The 22225-nt window shown below is 36.8% G+C and overlaps 1 long non-coding RNA gene across 1 annotated transcript in view; it reads left to right on the top strand.

The window, feature by feature from the left end:
• Positions 1-2018: 2018 nt before the first annotated feature.
• Positions 2019-22225, top strand: part of LOC148971031 (uncharacterized) — a 34387-nt gene continuing 14180 nt past the window's right edge. The window contains exon 1 of the long non-coding RNA XR_016146963.1: positions 2019-2330. This is a non-coding gene — a long non-coding RNA (uncharacterized LOC148971031). The remainder of the gene's footprint in view (positions 2331-22225) is intronic.

Here is a 22225-nt window from a genome sequence, read left to right as displayed (position 1 = left end):
CCATTATTATAGTGCGGTGACTCGACATTACAATGAACAAAGTAATTATGAAAATAAAAATAAAATAATAATAAGTTATTAAAACATCTAACATGGTCACCACAAACGCATTTAATTTGTCTTCTAGTTTTGCCAGCACTCTCTCCTGGCTTTTGCACACTTTCAGGTGTTCCCTGGCGTTTTAATTAAAGACTGAATTTCGCGCATAACCTTGCATTAAAAGCGCTTGCTCTGCTTGGGAGAAAAACTGGGCGTGTTCTTTGGCCATGCTGAACAGCCAATAGCAGCGCTGCTGATCACTGGTTCTGCTATCGATACATGTCCCATTTTAAACCAACGCGAGAACGCGCAGTTAACTCAGATAACTCAATCCAGCGATCCTAATCATAAACAACAGGTGTGTTCGAAGAACCCAATTAGCCGGATCATGATTAGCACGATGATCTCATCTTAGATCTCTCATTTGATCTCGGATGTTTTAAGCAACGTACGAAGAACGAGCCCCAGGACTCGGGTTTATATACACTGAGAAACAAACAAAGGAAGTGAAGTCACATTGCTGAGCAACGTCTAAATGGGACCAAACACGAATCCTAGGAGTCACCTGGACAAACCTAAACCTATTATTTTTTATATGAGTTTGATTTTAGAGTTTTTTGTTGTTTTTTTCTATTTATCTGAGTTCTAGTTAATTTCCATTAGAATCTAATCGAGATGTTAGGGTTATGGTTAATAAGTTGACCAAAAGTATCTGTTGCGGAGCATCAAAACAAAGAGTTAGGAGATATTAAAGGAGTAGTTCACTTTTGAAAAATCTTTTGCTGATAATTTACTCACCCCCATGTCATCCAAGATGTCCATGTCATTCTTTCTTCAGTCGAAAAGAAATTAAGGTTTTTGATGAAAACATTCCAGGATTTTTCTCCATATAATGGACTTCAATGGGAACCAAACGGTTCAAGGTCCAAAAGACTGTTTCAGTGCAAACTGGTCAAAGGGCTTTAAACGATTCCAGACGATGAATAAGGGTCTTATCAAGCAAAACGAGCGGTCATTTAAAAAAAAAAAGTTTACGTTTTTTGAGCTCAAATGGTCGCGTTGCTCTGTTCTGTGATGCACGTTCGTGACTCTCCAGTTCATCAAAATGAACGAATCTTTTTCCGAGTCAATTTGTTTGTTTCGTTCGTTGAATGAACTAAATGACTCGGAAAAGATTCGTTCATATTTTTTAAATGAGCGATCGTTTCGCTTGATAAGACCCTTATTCATCGTCTGAATCGTTTAAAGCCCTTTGAACAGTTTGCACTGAAACTGTCTTTTGGACCTTGAACCGTTTGGTTCCCATTGAAGTCCATTATATGGAGAAAATCCTGGAATGTTTTCATCAAAAACCTTAATTTCTTTTCGACTGAAGAAAGAATGACATGGACATCTTGGATGACATGGGGGTGAGTGAATTATCAGCAAATGTTTTTTTTTTTTTTTTAAGTGAACCACTGTGTAACACACAGTGAATTAATTTTTTATATTTTAAAATCGGGATGTGGAAAATTTTATAGGCCTACAGTACCCACAAACAGTGTAGTTATTAGTCTATGCATGCTTTAAATGTTACAAGGTGAAGACAGTAGCTTGAGGCAGCACACACACCCCTGCTGTCACACACTAATCTGCTGCAGACAACAATCACACTAAATACCCCCTCTCTAAACAGACACAGCCTTCACTTCAACTAAATAACCCCCCGCTGACAGCAAGCCTCACTTAAGCCATCCCTGCAGGATCACATAATTGTATTGAAATGGTTTGGGTGGGAACCGCAATTACTGTACATACATTCTATGGTATTAAATTAAGGGATAATAAAGAGTATTTGATAAAACTATAACATATAACGCCCTGCATTGTTTGTGATGCCAAAATATCAGAAACATGGACATCTTGGATGACATGGTCAGTAAATTATCACCAAAAGTTTTTTTCAAAAGTGAACTACTCCTTTAAGTAGGTTAACTTTTTATTATTTTAGGTATAATGTAATCCAAATGAAGCCACAGCGGTATAGTGTGGTGTTTCGTTCTTTAATGAATCAGTGTTTTTGAACGAATCGCTGAGTGAATGATTCACCAACTCACTCATCATAAATTAGGTCACTTGGCGGCGCCATTTTCTGGCGGAAGGATTTGCAGTGTTTAGTGTTTGTTGACAATGGAAAGGGGAGCATTTGAGTCGCTTGAAAACCACAAAACTGAGGACAACAGCTCAAGTGGAAGACATGAGTGGATGTAAAACGTTCAGGTGGCACACAGCTCCATTATATCTCCATCTCTGTAAGTTAACGTTACTGAAATCAATCACACATGAAAACTCCGTTAACTGCCTCACGTGAAGCACTGCAAATGAGAGTTTGCTATGCTCTAAAACTACTAGGCTACATATTTGTATGTATATTTTGCTGACAACTTAAAATATGTGCTTTATACACACAATCATCTTTAAATCAATAGTTTTAACGTTACATTTGTCCATCGTTTTTCATTCGCAGTGCTTGATTGTTTCCTCAGTTAACTAACGTTACACTAGCTAGGCTACTTAGCTTTGATTTTTTTCTGTTATTTTCATATACTTTGTTTGCTTTAAATCAAGGTTTATACAGTGTAAGTATAAAACAAATACTTTTAAAAAAATCCCTATGGAAAAAAGTAATGGGGGAAAAGCCATTTAATAAGTGTGTGGCACGTTTGCACTAAGTTATATTGAATTATTCCGCGGTGTGTAATTCGCTTTAGAAGAGCAGACTGCTGTGTGTTTGGAAGATGTGGAAGGAAACTGTCAGTGCATTTATTCATCATTTGAGAATAATGAGAATGTAATCAATCAACTAAGTTTATCTAAGTAATATCTTCACATTTCACAGGGAAATCCATTATTGTTAGTGTATCAAGTCTCGTTTATTTAGTCAGTGGGGGTTGCATGTACGAGTGTGTGTCTGCATCCGCTCTCTCTCGACTCTGAGCGTGTCGTCCCAGTAGGAAAGGGATGGGAGTGTGTTTGTGTGTGGTGTGTGAACTGTTTTCTCTGGACACACTTCAGTGCCTTCTTGGGCTGCAATGGAGGAGGTCTTACAGCTTGCAGTCGGACAGGGGTCTTGGCTAAAAATGTTTATATTAAAGCAAGGTCCAAAAACTGTGTTTGTGTGAGGGATAAAAATCCAGTGGCACATTTTTATTCTTTAGCAAAAATGTTGCCACCCGAATGTATTAGCAAAAACAGAGCTATTCTACTAGTAATAAGTGTATTACCTTGCAAACAACAACATTTCACTGAAGCATACTAACAGAGTTTACCGGAAAGGATCTCTTTTATGGCTTGCAGAAGACTTTTTAAAGGGAGAGGATTATGGTTGAGCTGTGTTTAACCTGTACTTATTTTATGAGTCATGATTCACTCTTTCCCTTGGAAAATCCTCAGTCTCTCTGTCATTTGCCTTCCTGCGTCCTTTAAGATAGTATCTGAGTGTATTTTTTCCATCTCTAGTATTTTTTCTCTCTCTCACAGTGTAATAAATATTGCCTGTATTATGTTAAACAACTATTTAAGTATATTGTCTGGTCTTGTTGAATATATTAGTGGTTCACTGTAAATTATATACTTGAATTCATACCTTTTTACTGCCAGTGACCCCACCTTTCAAGTTTAGAAGTTTTTTTTATATATATTTAAGAATTTAATACTCTTCTTTTTTTCAGAAAGGATGCTTTAAATTGATCAAAAAAGATACTTTTACAAAAGATTTCTATTGAATAGAAATGCCTCACTTTTGAACCTTCTATTCAAAGAATCCTAAAAAAAGGATCATGGTTTCCAGAAAAATATGAAGCAGCACAACTGTTTAGCATTGATAATAATCAGAAATGTTTCTTGTGCAACAAATCATCATATTAGAATGGTTTCTGAAGGATCATGTGACACTGAAGACTGGAGTAATTATGCTGACAAAGTCTTACCCCAAACTTTTGAAAGGTATATGTCCTGTTAATTCAAATATAAATTGATATTTTTACTTTGTATACTTGATAATTGATTAAAATAATGTACACTTTGCTTTGCATGAAGTGCTTTAGTGTCTGTTTGTAGGGAGTATTTCAGTTTAGAAAGTACAGGCATTGAAAGTAGTTCAGTTTTTAGCAGGTTCTGTCTGTGGTTCACATCTCAAGACATGACCAACGCCAGACCACCTTAAATCACGCAACAGCCTCTCGTAAATAACTGAACACAATGTTGAGTTTCCACAAACCCAGTAAATCATTGTCAAACTGTCGACCAGACGGTCTGAAAATCTTTCTTTGCTGTCTGAAAGGGCTAAAGTGGCTGTCGCTCCTATTGTATCTTCTGTTAGTAGTATTCTTCATAATCTTTATTATTATTCCTCTCTCATTGGAGTCTATGGGGACATAGGACACTGGTCTGTTCAACTCAAGATCTGTTCAACTCTATAGCGCCACCACCAGTTAAGAAATCACTTTTTAAATGGTTAAAACTTTTGAACCCTTTGTCCTATAAAAATGAAACCTTGTACACCTGGTTCCTCTCATCATGCTCATCACATTCAACATCTTACATGAAGACTCCAGCTATTACAGTGGCCATTTTAAAAAGTACAGAATTAGGTATTTTTCACTACTCTATCTTTAAATCTCAATCTTTGGAGCGAGCTGCACAGAATTGACTGAACAGTATTTAGTTCTACATTTTTGTTCGAAAGTTATGATGTGAAGTAAACAATGGCGACACAAAAATTAGATTAGATGCTATATATCTCGGGCAAACTTTGATCAATGAAACCAAACTCGGTACGCTTCATTAGAGCCGTGATCTGAGGGTCCGTGCAGCGCCATGAGATCGGCTATTTTTGCTCATCACAATTCGAACAGTTTGTCAGAAAATCATTCCTTGTTTAAAGGTGCATTGCGCAACATTTCATGTTACAAATACCCTTTTCTCTAACCCATACATGCTTAAACGATTGCCTGAAGGGCTGAATGAGCCCTTTTCTGATCACTGCGATCGCCAGTCTATAATCACGTAAAATAAATAAGAGGGATTCGGGACGGAGTTTGAGAACGTCATGCACGTTCACGCTCACATGGATATGACTGGCAGGTAGGGTTGGGTATCGTTTGAATTTGAACGATTCTGATTCCGATTTCGATTCCGGTTCCTAACGATTCTCGATTTCGATTCTTCTAAGAGGCAGGGTTAAAAAAGTTTAGCTTACCTTGCTAACCAACGGCCTTTCTGAAGGAAATAATCATTTTTGAAGGAAATACTCCTTCTGTAAAAATACTCCTTTTGTCACAAATTTTGCATTTTGCCGAGATTTTGTTATTTTTAGAAAAGTGAAGCCACACTTTGGATCGCCGACGTAAGGTACTCATGTTCGACTCGCGTGGTTATACCAACATTTCCGGTAGACGCTTCTTCGTTGGTGTTGTTCAGCGGTTTCTTCTTCCGCTCGGCGGACTGTGAATATCGAAACTAGGAATCGAAATTTTAACTTTTGAACGATTCCGGGAAAAACGAAAAGTTAGTCTCGGTTCCAATCGATACTCGATTCTCGATACCCAACCCTACTGGCAGGTTTGTGTATTCGCCACCATTAATTTCTCCGTATCAGCGAAGACAACTCGAGCGACAGCATCTAAGGATATGCTATAAGGATTTTTGCAAAAACATTTTCCAAATTATGTTTTCTCAGACTGTCATCATATTCATTTGCTTATGTCGATTCTGAATATGTAATTTTTTCATTTTCCACAATTGTGTCTGTCTGCCAGTTTTGAAGTAAATGAGCAATTATTTTGCTACTCCTAAACTTGTCCAATTTTGTCCAAAATCGGATCAGATGATTTTTGGACTGAGAAATGACAGAACGGTAAATAACTATAATATGCAGTCTATTTATATACAAAATTATTAAAAACAACTATAACAGGCAGTCTATTTATATACAAAATTTTCATTTTGAGTTCATTCCCACCTGAACTCCGGTGTTTTCTGAGTGGCGTATGGTGATGAGTGACAAGCACCTGAACTAAGATCGTGGGCTCCACTCCTGCATGGTGCAACTTTATTAAGTGTATGTATTGTCAATTCGATCCCTTTGTTATCTGGGTAAGCATTGGACTCATCTTTCTTCCTCTTGGATTGTTCATTTTGAGTTCATTCTCACTTGTACTTCTGAATCTGTTGTACATGTACAATCTCTTTCTTCTCGTTGTGTTCTTCTGGCTCTGCACTGCTTGCTGTGCCATCTATATTCTCTCATCCTAAATATTTTGTTGAAAATCAGTCCAGAGTGCCATTGTCACAGGAATGTTGTCTTGATGCACAGCACCAAAGCATGTGTAGGGAAGTTGTCTACTTCTTAATAAACTGGACGCTGATATTAAGTGTCTTGCGCACAAATGTTTGACCTGATACGTGTCTGTGCTTGTGCTATTCTGAGACTGCACTTTCAAGGATTATGTGCACATGCAAACTAGTGAAACTAGTACATTTCTGTGGACATACTGTGAAGTTCACTGACATTTCACTGTTATTTTCGAGGAAAAAGATCACACATGTTGACCTCCTGTGACTAAGTGCATATACTGTAAAGTGAGAACATGTATCATGTATAAAATGCCAAAAATGGTGATCATTGACACTGATTTGATCGCAGGGGTGCGCATAACTTTTCTAGGGAACACCTGGAGACTTTACGCCGCACACTTAACATACAAGGCGTCATCATTTTCATCCTGACTGATTTCCTCACTATCTTCTTTTCTCTCAAAGATGATATTTTATTAACATTAATGACACAAAAACAACAGCAGGAATATTAGGCTGCTGTCACTTTAAGACTGAATGCAGAAACCGAATATACTGACGTATCAGATTTTTATTTTTCGTTCTCAAAGGTTCACTTACTCATAACCGAGACGGGTAATTCGACATAATTTTATGTGTCTGTTCAAGCCATAGACTGTAAAAAAGATTGACGACGCCCCTTCGCTCTCTTCCGTTGGTCAGAACTGAAGCCGCCAGTGTCCCGATATGGCGCTGACATCTTGGAACTTGAGTCTGCGCGGAAGCGATCTCGCAACCAGACATGCGCAGTCGTGAGCTGGAAGTAAAGTTACGAAATCAAGGCCCCGCCCTCACTCTCGCAGAATCAATCTGAAGCACACGCTCCTGCACTTTTTTAAAATTAATTATAGAAATTTAGATATTACATTTAAAACTCCAATCTCCTCAGTCCTCGGAAATTCCCCTAAAAATGTCTGTTGGTGCTTCAGTGACTACTTCGCTCAGAGAACATGTCAATCATGACGTCACACCACCACATCAAATAACTAACTAAAAACAAGCTTATTTTAAAAACAAACACTTGAAATTACATCAGGGTGATAAAAACTACAGTAAGTGACCGAAACCAAACTATATTTGAAGTTGTTTTAATTGTTTAGTTGAGTAGTATGAAGCTGCAGACTCGGAGACCTGCATCTACAGTCCCCCTGCACCCAGAGTCCCGCATTCTCAGACCCCTCGTTTTTCGAGACAGCGCCTCCTATCAAATTGTATCGGATAAACATAAACGTGAGTAGGCTATCTTCAATTTTATTTAGCGAATCGTAGTAGCCTACTCGTTTGATTCATTTTTTTAATAAAACTAATTTAGCTCATCGATACAACATATGAATAGTCCATTGAATATTTGTAAAGTTAGTTTGTAACAAGATTTGAGCCGTTAATGTAGGCTATGTTTTTTCGCCCTTTTCCCCCGAAAATATTTAGATAGCTAACGTTTATAATTTAGCTTTGAAACATCATAAGACATGTGCTATCGTCCTATGTTGTAGGCAGGGTACACCATACATCGATGGAGTTGCCCCTGCCTAACCCAGCAACATCATTTTAGGATTATGCAAAGCGACTTATAAATGAGTTTTTTAATGCAATTGAAGACGAAAAGTAAAGTCACGAACACATTTTTTCCTTCCTTTTTTCTTTACAGCAAGATGATGTTTAGGTGATCATTATCTTAAATAAAGTAGGAATTGTTTATTTTATTGGTGTTTTGTCTATTCTGATTTGTTTTGCTTCGCATTCAAAATATCAAAAAACAGATTTTGTAATCTTAGCATCGTAATGTTAATTAGACCATTATAGGTTGAACTGAAAGAAAAATTGGAATTTGAATAAAAAATATAAAAAAAAACCAATATAATATCACATACTATTTTTCTGAAGATAGTTCAATCTGTAATTGTATCACTTCCATCAGTAACAATTAGTTTTTTTCTGCACATAGGGAACGCAAATATTTATTGGATAATTTATTTGGAGACCGTAATATTGCATCCTATTGTTTTTAATTGCATTTGGATAATCGTACGCTGTACTCTGTGTGTGGGTGTTATTCGACCTTTTGAACAGCAGGAGGCGCTGTGTTCGAAAAACGAGGGGTCTGAGAATGCGGGACTCTCGGTGGGGGACTGTAGATGCAGGCTCCGAGTCTGCAGCTTCATAATATTGGTTTAGTTGGTCTCACGTGCCGTTGAATAACGTGGGGAGGCGGGGTTTATGACCTATACTAGGACCGGCCTCCAGGGGGGGCGATCGAGACGTTTTGGCTTCACTTTTCAGGGCTTGTGCGGCACACTTGGTTCATGCGCAAGTAAATGCGAAAGATGAATCAATTTTGTGTTGGTACTCAAAAGCGCTTCCCTCTAGGTTTTCTGGCGCACGTTGTTTATTTTTTTCCACGGCATGCGCACCAGTTATGTGCACCCCTGATTATTAATGCAAAATTTTAACCATAAAGGCCTGTTCACATCATAAACGATAACTATAAAGATCAGATCACTATATCGAAAACTATATTAGTGTCCACACCAACGGAGAATATTGTTCTGTTTATTCCAAACATAACACTTCCAACGAGCTCTTGAAAGCAGGATGGATTCTGATTGGCTGTCAGTGTTTTTATCGTTCATCAGCTGGAAAAAGCTTTCTGAAATTGATAAAGATATCGTTTTTATGTGGTGTTTGCGTTATAGTTGTGGTGTGGATTCTGCTATTCTTTTATACATTATTTTATACAATTTTTGAACTACATCGTTATCGTCCTTGGTGTGAGACAATTATAAAACAAAGCAATTCATGAAACGGCACAAGCAAAAACTTTGACATTTTATTTCAGCTTGCACTTTATAATGAATTATCTAAAATTGCAATTCTAATAATTGGGGAAAAGTGTGTAAAATGAGTTTAGTTTGTAGCAGAGCTGTTTTTGTGTTCGTCCTGAAACTGGCACTTCTAGTCAACAGAGGGCGATAGAGAGGCAGGGCGGTTTTGCTCTGTCTGGTTCTGCTACTGAAAACATCTGGAGCTGTCATTTGCAACCCTTCTCTGGAGATGGAAAATTTTAGGTGTGCACACATTGGAAACATGTTGAAGCATAGTGAATCCCACCATTAGCAGCGATAAGCATTAGCAATGCTTCTGAAACGTTTGAGATTGAAATCAGGTTTCTTGTTTCTATCCGTTCTTGTTCACCTGCACATCCACACATCTTGCTGTTGAACCACATCCCTTTTACAGGGTTTTCTTTGCCATGGATCTGAACTTTAATGACATGGCTCTGGATGATGAAGACCCAACATCTGTTGGTTAGTTTTCAGTCATTTCTTACATTCATTATTCTCTTTTAAAGTGTTCTTTTGACTCAGAACCAGTGCAACCACTCCAGTCTACAGGCTCCAGGAGATATCCGCTGATCATGAGCCATTTATGTCCATTTTAATGCATTCATTTAATATAATAACGATTTTTTTTTTTAAATGGAAAAACGTGACAAAAGTCTGAGAAGTTACAATCAAAATGACTTTCAAGAACAAAATTGAATATGAACTCAAACAAAATTCTCTCACGACCAAATTGTCTGAGTTGTGCGATCCATGTTAGTGTTACAGCACTTTCTGTTGTATGTGTATCTTTTAGCACATAAAACATAACTTTATTAAGTATTGAGTAATAAAAGAAATACCTAAATGAAAGAAAAAAAACTGAATTTCCTGAAGGATATCCCAGCTAAAAGGGAACATTCTGGCAAAGTTCCCTCAAAATGATGAATAAACATTCTTCCAGTAAAGTTAGCGGCACATTCTTTCACGGCTATCTTGTGTTTAATTTTTTGTGCTAATGTTTTGAGAACATTAATTATACACTGTTAATGGAAGTTTTTTTCCCCCTAAAAGTTTCTCGTTGAACATATATTTAATTTAATGGTTTTTTAAAATGTTTTTGTTACTTTTGAATGTTCTCTGACGAAATGAAGGATCTATTCCTGTAATGTTTGCAAAATGATGAAATGGAAACGTCACTTAACATTTGCATAACCAAGAAAACATTATATATATATATATATATATTTATTTAAAATCAATTTAGAAAATTCAAAGCATTCTTATATTTTTGTTAGCTGGAATGAAAGACTAAATTCCCATCTTTGCTTTATCTACACTAGAGGACAGTTCTCTCGAGTGAAAAAGTCTTTGTGTGTCAGAAGCAGGGCGGAGAATGAAACAAAGACGTGGTGATGACCTGTCCACGTTCACTAGTTGTGGTTCTTCGACTTTGAACCAGACAATTACCTCTCAAAGCAAGAAACACCAGCAGGCATAACATGTCTTTCCTCATAGCTTCATCATTTATATAATAATGAGCTCCTGCATTAAGCTGTTCAATGAGCATCTTTCACCACGAAATGACATCAGTGGTTCGAGGTCTGGAGTGCATGCTATCTATGTGGCCGTTTCAGTCTCGTTTTGCTCATGCGCCAAAACAAAGCGTTTTAAAGCGCATTGTAGATGTTGTATAGCAGCCATCTTGCCTCAGTTTTTAGTCACAGTGAGTGTCCTGCTGTAAATGTTTTGTTATCAAACCGTGTTTGACACAGCGGTCCAGCTCCATCTGCTTAAGCACTTCAAGATGTTTCTGAAGCTTAAATGCTTGTGCGAGGAAATTGTTCCCTATCCCAGTTCTCCACGTTTTTGAAAACAGTCAAATTGTTGCAATCAACCAAATGATCATTACTAAGGATAATTAATCCTTTTAAAAGCAAAAAAAAAAAAAAAAACTGAGTTCAAGCATAGATTGTGTAGGTCTCAGACCAGTGTTTCAGCAAGTCGACCTCTTTGCAGGAGAAAGACAAGGGAAAGGAAAGGGATCGGGTTTCGCATGAGGGGATGGAAAAAGTAAGACTTGCTTTGGCTAGTCTTAGAAAAGAGACATGAAACACATTTCATTTACTGAGAAATTGTGACAATTAGAAAATATACAGGTATTTTTTTTTATTCTTTCTTTTTTTACGGGGCAGGAGTGATGTGGGGGTCTGGTGTTTAGATCATTGTTAATTTTACCTGCTGTTTTACTCACAGCAAATGTAGAACACTTTCCCACATCAGCTCAAGATGTTATAAATGTCTGTCCCCATTCTGTTCAAAAAAAGTCTGCACATTCAATTTTCTGTTAACTCTTTTGTCCTTAAGGAGACTTGAGTTTTTCATTGTTTTTTTTTTTATTTTTATATTACATTGCCTTTGTTAATGTCAACTGCACACATTTTGGCAGAAGTGTGTATTTTAATTGGAATTTTAATATTTCACCCTTAGTTCCTTTCATAAATATATTTACCAGGAGCACAAAATAATTAGACTCAGGACCTTAAGGTCAAAATTGTCCCAAATTTCCCCCTATTTTCAATCCCACGGCTATTTAACTATAAACTGATGCAGTCTGTTAATAGGCAAACATTGGTTGTTTTATTTTTTTTACCAGTTGCCACAATTTTTTCACCCATATATTACGAGTTTCTTTCTTCAGGACACAAAAAGAGATGTTTGGCAGAAAATCCATGCTGCTCTTTTCCATGCAATGAATGTGAATAATACAGATTAGTGCCGTCAAGATCCAAAAATCACAAAACCATCATAAAAAAGGATCATAAAATTGGTCCTCTATATGAATTTCATCCCTAAATTTTGTGTTGCTCATTTAAATCTTTCTGGGTTCATTTTTATTAGATTTTAATAAGCAAGTATATATAATCTATCGAAGTCATAAAACGAAGTCATAAAAAGTGTGTATATATATAATATTATATATTCTTTTTTTTTACAGTAATAGAGCCAAATAAATGATATTTTTTCAGATCTTTCTGGATTCAGTGTTTTATGATTTAATACAAATGTATTATCAAAAACTTGGATGGAAACGTGGATGGAAAAATTGTGTGATTGTGATTTTAAAAAAGAATGTTTTAATAAGCTGCAGACCACATACATCACAAGAAGACCAAACTGAGAAACGCACAACATGCGCACTTTACATTTAAACGGAGCCGGACAGTAACTGACTAGCTACATTTACTTGCGTACAGTACTTAAGTACAATTTTGAGGGATCTGTACTTTTATTTACTCGAGTATCATTTGAGCACTCATGACTTTACTCAAAAGTACATTTGAAAGGGAAATATTGTACTCTTTACTCTACATTTCTATCCGTAACCATGAGTACCCGTTACTACTTCTAAAAAAAAAAATGGAAAAAAAGAAAAATCTCGGAAACCCTCAATTTGTTGTTTCCCTCTCAAACGTGATTGGATTGTGCAGGAGCCACTGATTGGGTCAGCCTATCAGCAATCACCTTCAGCTTTCCGCTGAAGTCAACTCCATGTTCAGATTTAGATAAGAGACGAAACCATTGACGAAACAATGGATGAAGCATGATCCCGGGAATGTGCCAACCCGTGGCCCCACCTCGCCACACTATTTCAATTTTCTTAAATGTTAAATAAAGCAACAGGGTAAAAAGATGCAAATTACTTGATTTTACGTTCAATTCCTTTTACAGTACATTCTCCAAGGTATTAACTTTAACATTTTTCATAACTCCATGTAGGACGTTTCTGTACATAAATGTAAGCGCTGTGGCAGTATTAATGCAATATTTAGAAAATGTACTGGTAACACATTATTTGAAAGAGTGTGCATAAGGCTGACATGACACTGTCATAAACATGACATAACACCTGTCGTGAACATGAAGGAGTCTTTATGAATGTTTATGACTGTTGTCATTAAGTGTCATTCGGTAAATTATGACGCCTTTAATCCAAAGTTGACAACTTTGTTATGACAACTTGACATTAACCAAGAAAACCAAGATTAACCCCTTCAAATAATGTGTTACCAAGGTGGGCTTGATACTCAAATACTTTTAAAAACAAGCACTTCAGTACTTAAGTAGACATCTGACTGTAGTGCTTTTACTTGTACTGGAGTAAAATTTAGCAAGGGGTATCTGTACTTTTACTCATGTAATAAAGGTGTGTATTCTGTCGGCCTCTGCATTTAAATAAGTCTTTAATATTCACAGACACTAGTCCAAAAGTACTGTACACTAAATCATATTGCAATGTGATTTATTCATCCGAATGCCGTGACGTTCCGTGTTATACAGTAAAATTCCATTTTTATGACTTGATTGTGATTCCGTCCAAGTTTTCCACATCGCAGATGTCATGTGGTCCATATTACTCGTGTTAGGGCCTGTTCACATATCGCGTCTTTTGCACGCTCAAGTTCGTTATTTCAAATGTACTGTAGACGCGCGGTATGCACGCTCATAATGTAAGCGACGCGGTCGCGGTGCGACACGCTTGTTTTTTTCAAGCGCGTCCGTGCCGCATCGAGATAAAAACATCTCAACTTTTCAGAATGCCGCAAGCGCAACATAAGGGCACAGTAGGTCACGTGACAAGAACCAACCGGAGCGCAGCCTCCCTAGCACTTTGGAAAAAGGAGAATGTGTTTTCTACGCGTTTTAGGCGCTATACTGTATGTTAATCCGGCCTTAGTCTTCTGAAATCATATGATAGCTTTGTGTGAGCCACTTGGCTAATATTGTCAGCCACTTTTCAAATCATACATTATATGGTGGCAGAGCCAGACCGATATATCAGCAGGCCGATGTTATCGGCCGATATTTGGCATTTTCCAAACTATCGGTATCGGCAGTTATAATGGCCGATAAATTAATATTTCAAAAATAAAATAAAAACGGACGAAACACGCTTGAACCATGTCATGAGTGTTGGAGTTGTGTAGTCTGTCCATGTTGAGTTGGTCACGAGACATACATTGCTTGAATAACAATTAAAAGAACATCCCCATCTGTTCTCTTAACTCAAATAAGCGACACAATTTGTGACTATCATGTCCAGTTTTGGTGCTGTTAAATTAGCCGAGTGTTTAGCTAGTAATAGTTACGTTGTTACAGTGTAGTTGACTGATTGTCCTTTTGACAATGTGACTGAAGTATTTCTTTAATAGCGCGTGACAGTTATAGCAATGAGACGCATCATCTCTCCTTGGTCTGTTACTGTATATTGAAAATGTATGTTTTACAATTTGCAGTATGACGTAATCCTAAATTATGGCTCATCATAGACTAGCTAACCACAAAGCTAGCTAATGCTACTATCATCAGTCTGTTCTGTTGTGACAAGAAAAGAAACAAGTATTTTTTAAATGCATTATCATAATATTTTAGTTAAAACTCATAAATAACTACAAATAACTAATGTTAGGGAAATCTGTTAATGTTTTGTTGCACGTTTAAAAAATAAAAAAATAAAAAATATCGGCCGATATATCGGATTTTAAAACCAAATATTGAAGTAAATAAATATTGTAAAGAAACAAATATTTGTATCGGTATCGGCCTTCAAAATCCTTTATCGGTCGGGCTTTAGATTTAAATGGCTTTTGAATGAAATTGGGATGAACTGTCCCTTTAAGAAGCGCCGTTAGATGTGAGGTCTGCTGTGCTGGAGCTCTGGGTGTGGCTGGACGAGACGCTCCTCCAGGGATTCAAACCTTTTCTCTTTTTTTTCACTGACGGGGAGGTGAATGGGGTTGAGATAAGTGATGGGGGTTCAAAGGGGAGCACGCTTAAACCAGACAGGATTGAGGACTCCAGTAATGTGCAGGCAGGTGGAGACAGGCAAAAAAACAAAACTCTGTGTTGGTGGGAGAGGGATGGATGGACTGGTTTCTTTCAGTTTGCCTTTCCAAATTGAGTTTTTGAGGATGTGGCAGTGTGGTGCCACGTTCTGTGTTTTGTTTATATTATATCACAACCAAACCAAACGCATATACTGAATACGACATAAAGAAGCATGAATAAAAAAGATTATTGGAGTATGTTTTACTGTTTCAGAAGCAAAGGTACAAAAGCTGTCACTCAGGTGGTAACCTTTTGATTTTCTACCTTTTATTCAATGCGTTATTTGCAGTTTCTTGTGAAACAACTACTAGGAATTTATGAGTGAAAATTGCTTCTGCTATAAAGTCTCTCACGAAACTAAATGCACACTGATCATCATTTGCTTTCACTTAGGTCTTCTGGATTAGTTGATGTCAGTTTTCCTGTGTGTCGTGATGAATGAATAGTGTGATGCAGGAATGCTGCCTGCTCAGTGTCTCAACATGTTCACTGTGAGCAGAGGAGGGACAGACTCTCGGTGTCGAATGTCTTACCTCAATGTCTTCTCATTGCTGGGGTCAAGACGATGTAAACAGTCATGATGTCAGCCTAAAAATAGACGGAGAGAGCTCTTATAAGCGGTGAGATTTGTGTAGCGCCATTGAGCTTTTGTTGACATTCAAGAGGTGGGCATGATGATTATGCTTTCCTCACAAGCCTGTGTCTCATCCTAATTTAAGGGTTTCTTCTTTTATAACCCTTTATTAGGATGCTTTAATGTTCCCTTATACCACTGTCTTTTATACCGATAGCAATTCAGACCACCAAGCAATTCTCTGTTTTCTTGAGTAGGCTACACTTCTCTTGTACTCACCATGTACATATGGATTTTATATATTACAATGTAATTTATTCCTGTGATCAAAGCTGAATTTTCAGCATCGTAATTCCAGTCATCAGTGTCACATGATCCTTCAGAAATCATTCTAATTAGGGCTATCAAACGATTAATCGCATCCAAATTAAAAGTTTGTGTTTACATAATATATGTGGATGCACTGTGTATAATTATTTTATATATATAAATTTATACACACACACATGCTTGAATATATTTAAGAAATGTTTTCATGTATATAATGTGTATAGATTTATATATAATTTATATTATATATAAATATAAATATTTTATGTATAATTAGTATATTTGTCTTAAATATATGCATGTGTGTGTTATATATATATATATATATATATATATATATATATAAAATAATTATACACAGTGCACCCACATATATTATGTAAACACAAACTTTTAATTTGGATGCGATTAATCACAATTAATCGTTTTGATCGCTTGATGCTCAAGAAACATTGCTTATTATTAATATTGAAAACAGTCGTGCTGCTTCATATTTTTGTGCAAGCTGCTGTACTTTTTTTTTGTTACATAGAAAGTTTTTTGGTTACATAATAAATTTCCACTTCCAGTTACGTTTGACCAATCCAATGTGGGTTTGCCACCACAAATGAACAAACTTACTAAATTAGCCAGACTGAACTCATGAAGTAGCGTGTGTATGACGTGCCAATTCGTATTTCCATTTTTGGCGTGCCATCAAGACGCATAATCGCTTTTCAGCGTGTTTATGGACGCCGTTGACTTAACGTTATTACTGTATATATAAATATATGACTTACCTCAACCCCGTCCCTAAACCTAACCGTCACTGGAGTTAATCGCATTTATGACTGTTCCCTCACCATCCTAGGAAAAAAAAAAGATCGCTCCCCAGATGTAGATCTACATTTTGCTTCGTTTCGCGTGGACATTTGACGGCGTGTACAGACACGCGGAATCACTCGGACGTTAATGCCGTAGACATACACGCGGATACACGCGGATAGCTAAAAATGCGTAGAGATAACACGCCACTTGACTCGAAAGTGGCGTGTATGTTTACGCAAAAGTCATGATGTCATGTTGAAATTAACATATATGAATTTCATTTGCAATATAGTATTTGACACATTTGAATATTTCATAGAGCAATGGATAAACATAAGCACACTGGCTAAATGTACTGATATAATACCAACATTAAAAAAAAATGCTGTTGTTTTAACCCAATTTTGGGTCAAATATGGACAAACCCAGCCATTGGGTTACATTTTTTAAATTACATTTTTAACCCATATTTGACCCAAAATTGGGTTAAGACAACACAGCATTTTTTAGAGTGAATAGTTGATGCAGTGTCAAAGTGTTGATCAAATCAGTTATAAGAGTTTAAAAATATTGGGTAAAACGCACTCTTTCACTGCATGACGTATTTGCTCACTATATGGAAAACGTTCCAAATCAGTCACTTATGAGCTTCTCTTACATTTAGTATGGCAGTGACAGCGAGGCATGAGGTTTGGGAAGAGAGACGTTGTGTGTTGCTGGATGTTTTGTCCTCCCAGTGATGATGATGATGATGATGTGGCAGGCACGACAAATGATGTTGCATGGTTTTTGTGTCTGCAAACTGAGGACAGAGGCATTGCAGTCCATCCCTTTTTTCCTCTTCATCCAACATTTGATGCATCCAGCATCATCCACATCCAGCATTTTTTTAACCTAAATGAAAGTCACCGTAATCGTCAAACACCATCAACTCTGCGTGTTTCTAGAGAGATCTGAGAAGTCTATGAGTTTGGCTTTGTAGAGAAATGGGAAAATGTGAGAAACTAATGAGAATCAGATACTGAAACATTACGTTTCATGATTCGGAAACAATCTTCTGTATACTTTCCAGCTCACTTTCAGATTGAATTAATATAACGTTAATTAATATAATATATATAAACGATCGCTCATTAAAAAAAAAAAGTTTACGTTTTATAAGCACAAATGCTCGCCTTGCTCTGTTCTGTGATGCACGTTCGTGACTCTCCTGTTCGAGCTTGTTCATCAAAATGAACGAATCGTTTTTCGAGTCATTTGGTTCATTCAACGATCGAAACGAACAAATTGACTCTGAAAAAGATTCATTCATTTTGATGAACGAGTTCGAACAGGAGAGTCACAAACGCGCATCACAGAACAGAGCAAGGCGAGAATTTGAGCTTATAAAACTTAACTAAGACCCTTATTCATCATCTGGAATCGTTTAAAGCCCTTTGAACAGTTTGTAGTTTGCATTGAAAGTGTCTTTTGGACCTTGAACCGTTTGGTTCCAATTGAAGTCCATTATATGGAGAAAAATCCTGGAATGTTTTCATCAAAAACCTTAATTTCTTTTCGACTGAAGAAAGAAAGAAAGACATGGACATCTTGGATGACATGGGGGTGTGTAAATTATCAGCAAAAGTTTTTTTCAAAAGTGTACTACTCTTTTAATCAAACAACAATAAAGATGTAGATATAACGTCAAGATGTAAAGTAACGTCTAAAGCAAAAGCTGTAGAAAATCAGTTTACTCTATATTATAAGTATTGGTTTTTAACAGTATTTTACAGTATTTAACAGCTCCACTGTTCTGTGAGATACACTCTCTCTGATTTTAGACCCTTATGTGGTGTGAAACGGTGGAAAACAGCAGAGCCAGTAACAGAGGAGGGGCCTGAGTACTTGGCCAGACTTTCCATGCTGTGACAAAGGGAAGAAAAAGACCAAAAACACAACCATGCTGCGGTCTGAGAAACCACTCAACTTAATATGGCCATCTGCACTTGGCCAATCAGAGCGCTTTTGCATAAGCTCCGCCTTCCTATATTAGAACACTTTGAGCTTATTTTTACACCATGTCTTTGTCTTATTTTTCTGGGCAAATGTGATGATGTAGAGAAAATGAAGTGTAAGCTGAGCGCATTGTGTTACTGTGACCATGTGACCTTCACCAAAATGTTATCTGCACCTTAACATGTATTGAAACACTGTCTTGTTTAAAGTATTTTTTTATAGAAAGCATGTTCTCTGAACACTGACATGTTCCCACATTATCTTGTTCAGTGTTTAGTCCTGGACCCTTCTGTGTGTCTGGTATTTCCTGCGAGATATTTGACGGCACAGATTTCTGCTTCCCATCTGTACGTGCTGAGTTCAGGGCTGTAAATCACCGGAGGCGTGTCAGCCGAACGCTTTAACCTGCTGGCTAATTTCGAGGTCTTTCACACTCTTAAACGGTTGTCTCGTGTTTATGTCCCTAAATAGTGCAGATGCAGGAGGTTTTTTTTAGTGTAGAGCACCTGTCTGTGACAAACATAGCCTGAAGATATGGCTGAATATAGATATGGGAGAATATATTATGAAGTTATTAAATAAATTTATATATTATGCATTAGGTGTTCTTATTTGATTTACATTTAATTTAGCAGACGCTTTTATCCAAAGCGACTTACATTGCATTTCAAGGTACACATTAACATTCTTATCAGCTCCATAAATCTAGAAAAACTGTTTAGTTTAAAACTTAATTCAATATATATTATGTGAAAACAAACACACACCACCATTCAAACGTCTCTTATTCTCACCAAGGCTGTATTTATTTAATAAAAAAATACAGTAAAAGCACTAAAATACTGAAATATTATTAGAAATTCTAATGATATGTTAAACTGCAATTTATTCCTGTGACCAAAGCTGAATTTTCAGCATCATTACACCCGTCTTCAATGTCACATGATCCTACAGAAATCACTCTAATATGATTTTATCCTCAAGAAACATTTCTGATTGTTATCAATGTTGAAAACAGTTTTTATTTGAAACTTGACAGTCTTTTTTGATCAATTTAATACATCAAAAAACTTAATTTTTTAAGACTATAATAATAAATTATTTATTAAAAAAGTAATTAAATTCCCTCTGACACACATTTGTGTCCTCAGTCATGTTCTGCTCCTCCTCCTCTCTTCTGAAGGCTGTGTTTCTTCTTCTGGCCAACAGAAGGCGTCTCACAGGGATGGGGATCGTTCACTCTTGGTTAGCAGTTCTGGCAAGTCTTCTGGTCGAATGCCAGACTCAATTTACCACCCGAGGCCCAGGTTTATTTTGTGTCTCCAAATGTTTCCCCACAAATGTTTTGGTATGGGACTGCAGTGTTGATTATCCACAATATACTGTATAAAGCACCGCTGTCAATCACAGCTTCTGAGGATACTTTGTAGACAGTGCAGGAACAGTGCAGTGACAATTTGAACATTGAATTCAAATCAGAAGTTGGAATTAGTGAAATGTTTGCTAGTATAAAGTATTTAGTATATTAATAATATATGCTGAAATGTGTGGTCCCAATTACTGGCTCATTGAGCAGGCGTCTTTATAGACTATTGGCCCACAGGGAACTACTGCAAACCCGCTGGGAAAGACTTTATACGACCTACAGACATAGTTTATTGAAAACACTGTGTTTGGACCAGTCTTGATTTAACTGGATGATATTTTTAACATGTATGAACATTGTTACCATAACATGAATGTAACACTGGTAAAAAATAACCGAGCAGAGAATACTTTTTCCCAATTAAATGTATTAAATAAAAGATCCCTTTTTTTCTGCTCACACTCCATGAAGACAATAATTAGTATGTAATTCTTATTAAAGGGATAGTTCACTTTGAAATTCATTTCTGATATGTTTTAGCTTCCCTCAAGGGCATCCAAGATGTAGGTGTCTTTGTTTCCGCAGTAAAAATTTTGATATTTTTAGGTCAAACCGTTCGTGTCTGTCAGTCATATAATGGAGGTCTATGGTCACCACCTCAAAGAGCATGCACAGAGAAGTCCAAATTAAACATGATTTAATGACTCGTAAACGGCCTAAGACACGAAATAAGCGATTTGTGTGAGAAAACGAACAGTGTTTATGTCGTTTTTACCTCTTGTAGCCACAGCCACGTCCAAGTGATCTGAGGGCGCTTTCGATCTCTGGAAGTGATCTCTTGTGCGGTTACAAAAAAAATTAAATATATCGAAATCGTCTTCCATTGCAATTTCCTGTATATCTAAATATGTTTAGATCTTCACAGTGAAGGGTAAAACTTCCGAAATCTGTGTGTAAACAACGAGAGACGTACACACGCAATCTATCCCTTTAAAATCGACACTAATTTTTGTTTTACAAGAAAATATTTCTGGTTTTTTTTTTACTTAAAAATTGCATGTTAAATTAAGTGTTACTTTGAGTTTCTTTGTAATTGTTTGTAAAATGTACTAACTTGTAAATCAATCTACTATCAATCGTCAAAGTAAATCTTAAACCAGTGACATAGTAAAGTTCCACTAAAATGTCATTGGATAAAGGAAAAAATGAGCCTGTTCCACTTTTTTCAGCAAGTCTGTCGGTTCACTCAGGTAAAGCTGCACGTCTTGATGCGATCCCAAAAGAAACTGGGATGTTTTTCCACTGGCAATGTTCACGCTCAGCCTGAAACCATCTGGAGTTATCACTGCGTTTTCAAACCTCTCCTCTCGCGAGAAGCTCGCCTGCAAAAAGCATCAACCTGGCTGATGTTTGAAAAAAACTCAATCTTTCTAATATGTAAGTTTGGACCGTATCGCTAGTTTGAGAGGAATCCATTCCTCAGACAAGGTTTTGTGTCAATGAAATTAGGTTATTTTAGAGTTCAAAGGTTCACATGTGATTTACACCACCCAGATTTGTCTGTCTCACCAGAGACTCCTCGAGACTCCTCCTCTCCTAGTCTTTCTTCTTTTTTTGTTTACTTCCTCCATGAATTTGTCATAGTTCACATACAATTTCTAGTTTTAATCTCCAAAAGTTCACAGATGAAGAGCATAAAATGCACAAGTGTGAATATTAATAACTAATAACAATAATAATAAAATGTTACAAGATATTATTAACTCTGAATAATCAGATCCAATACTTCCCTACTATGTATTATGCGAAAACATGGCGGATGTATCCGAATTTCTTTCATACTACCCATATTCATAATACACGTTTTAATGGTCGCGAACTAAATTCAAATCAAATAGTTCCTGTTCAGACAGTATACATTTTCAGACGGACCACATGTTTAAGATGTGATGCTCAAGATCAGATCAAATTACTTAACCTGACAGACAAAAGGAGAAGAAATGGACCGCTCTCTCACTGGATCGACTG

The sequence above is a fragment of the Pimephales promelas genome, chromosome 17 (assembly GCF_988280905.1).
Source record: "Pimephales promelas chromosome 17, fPimPro1.hap1.1, whole genome shotgun sequence".
Lineage (NCBI taxonomy): Eukaryota > Metazoa > Chordata > Actinopteri > Cypriniformes > Leuciscidae > Pimephales > Pimephales promelas.
The sequence above is the reverse complement of the archived record's forward strand: the minus strand, read 5'-3'. Positions and strand labels throughout refer to the sequence as shown.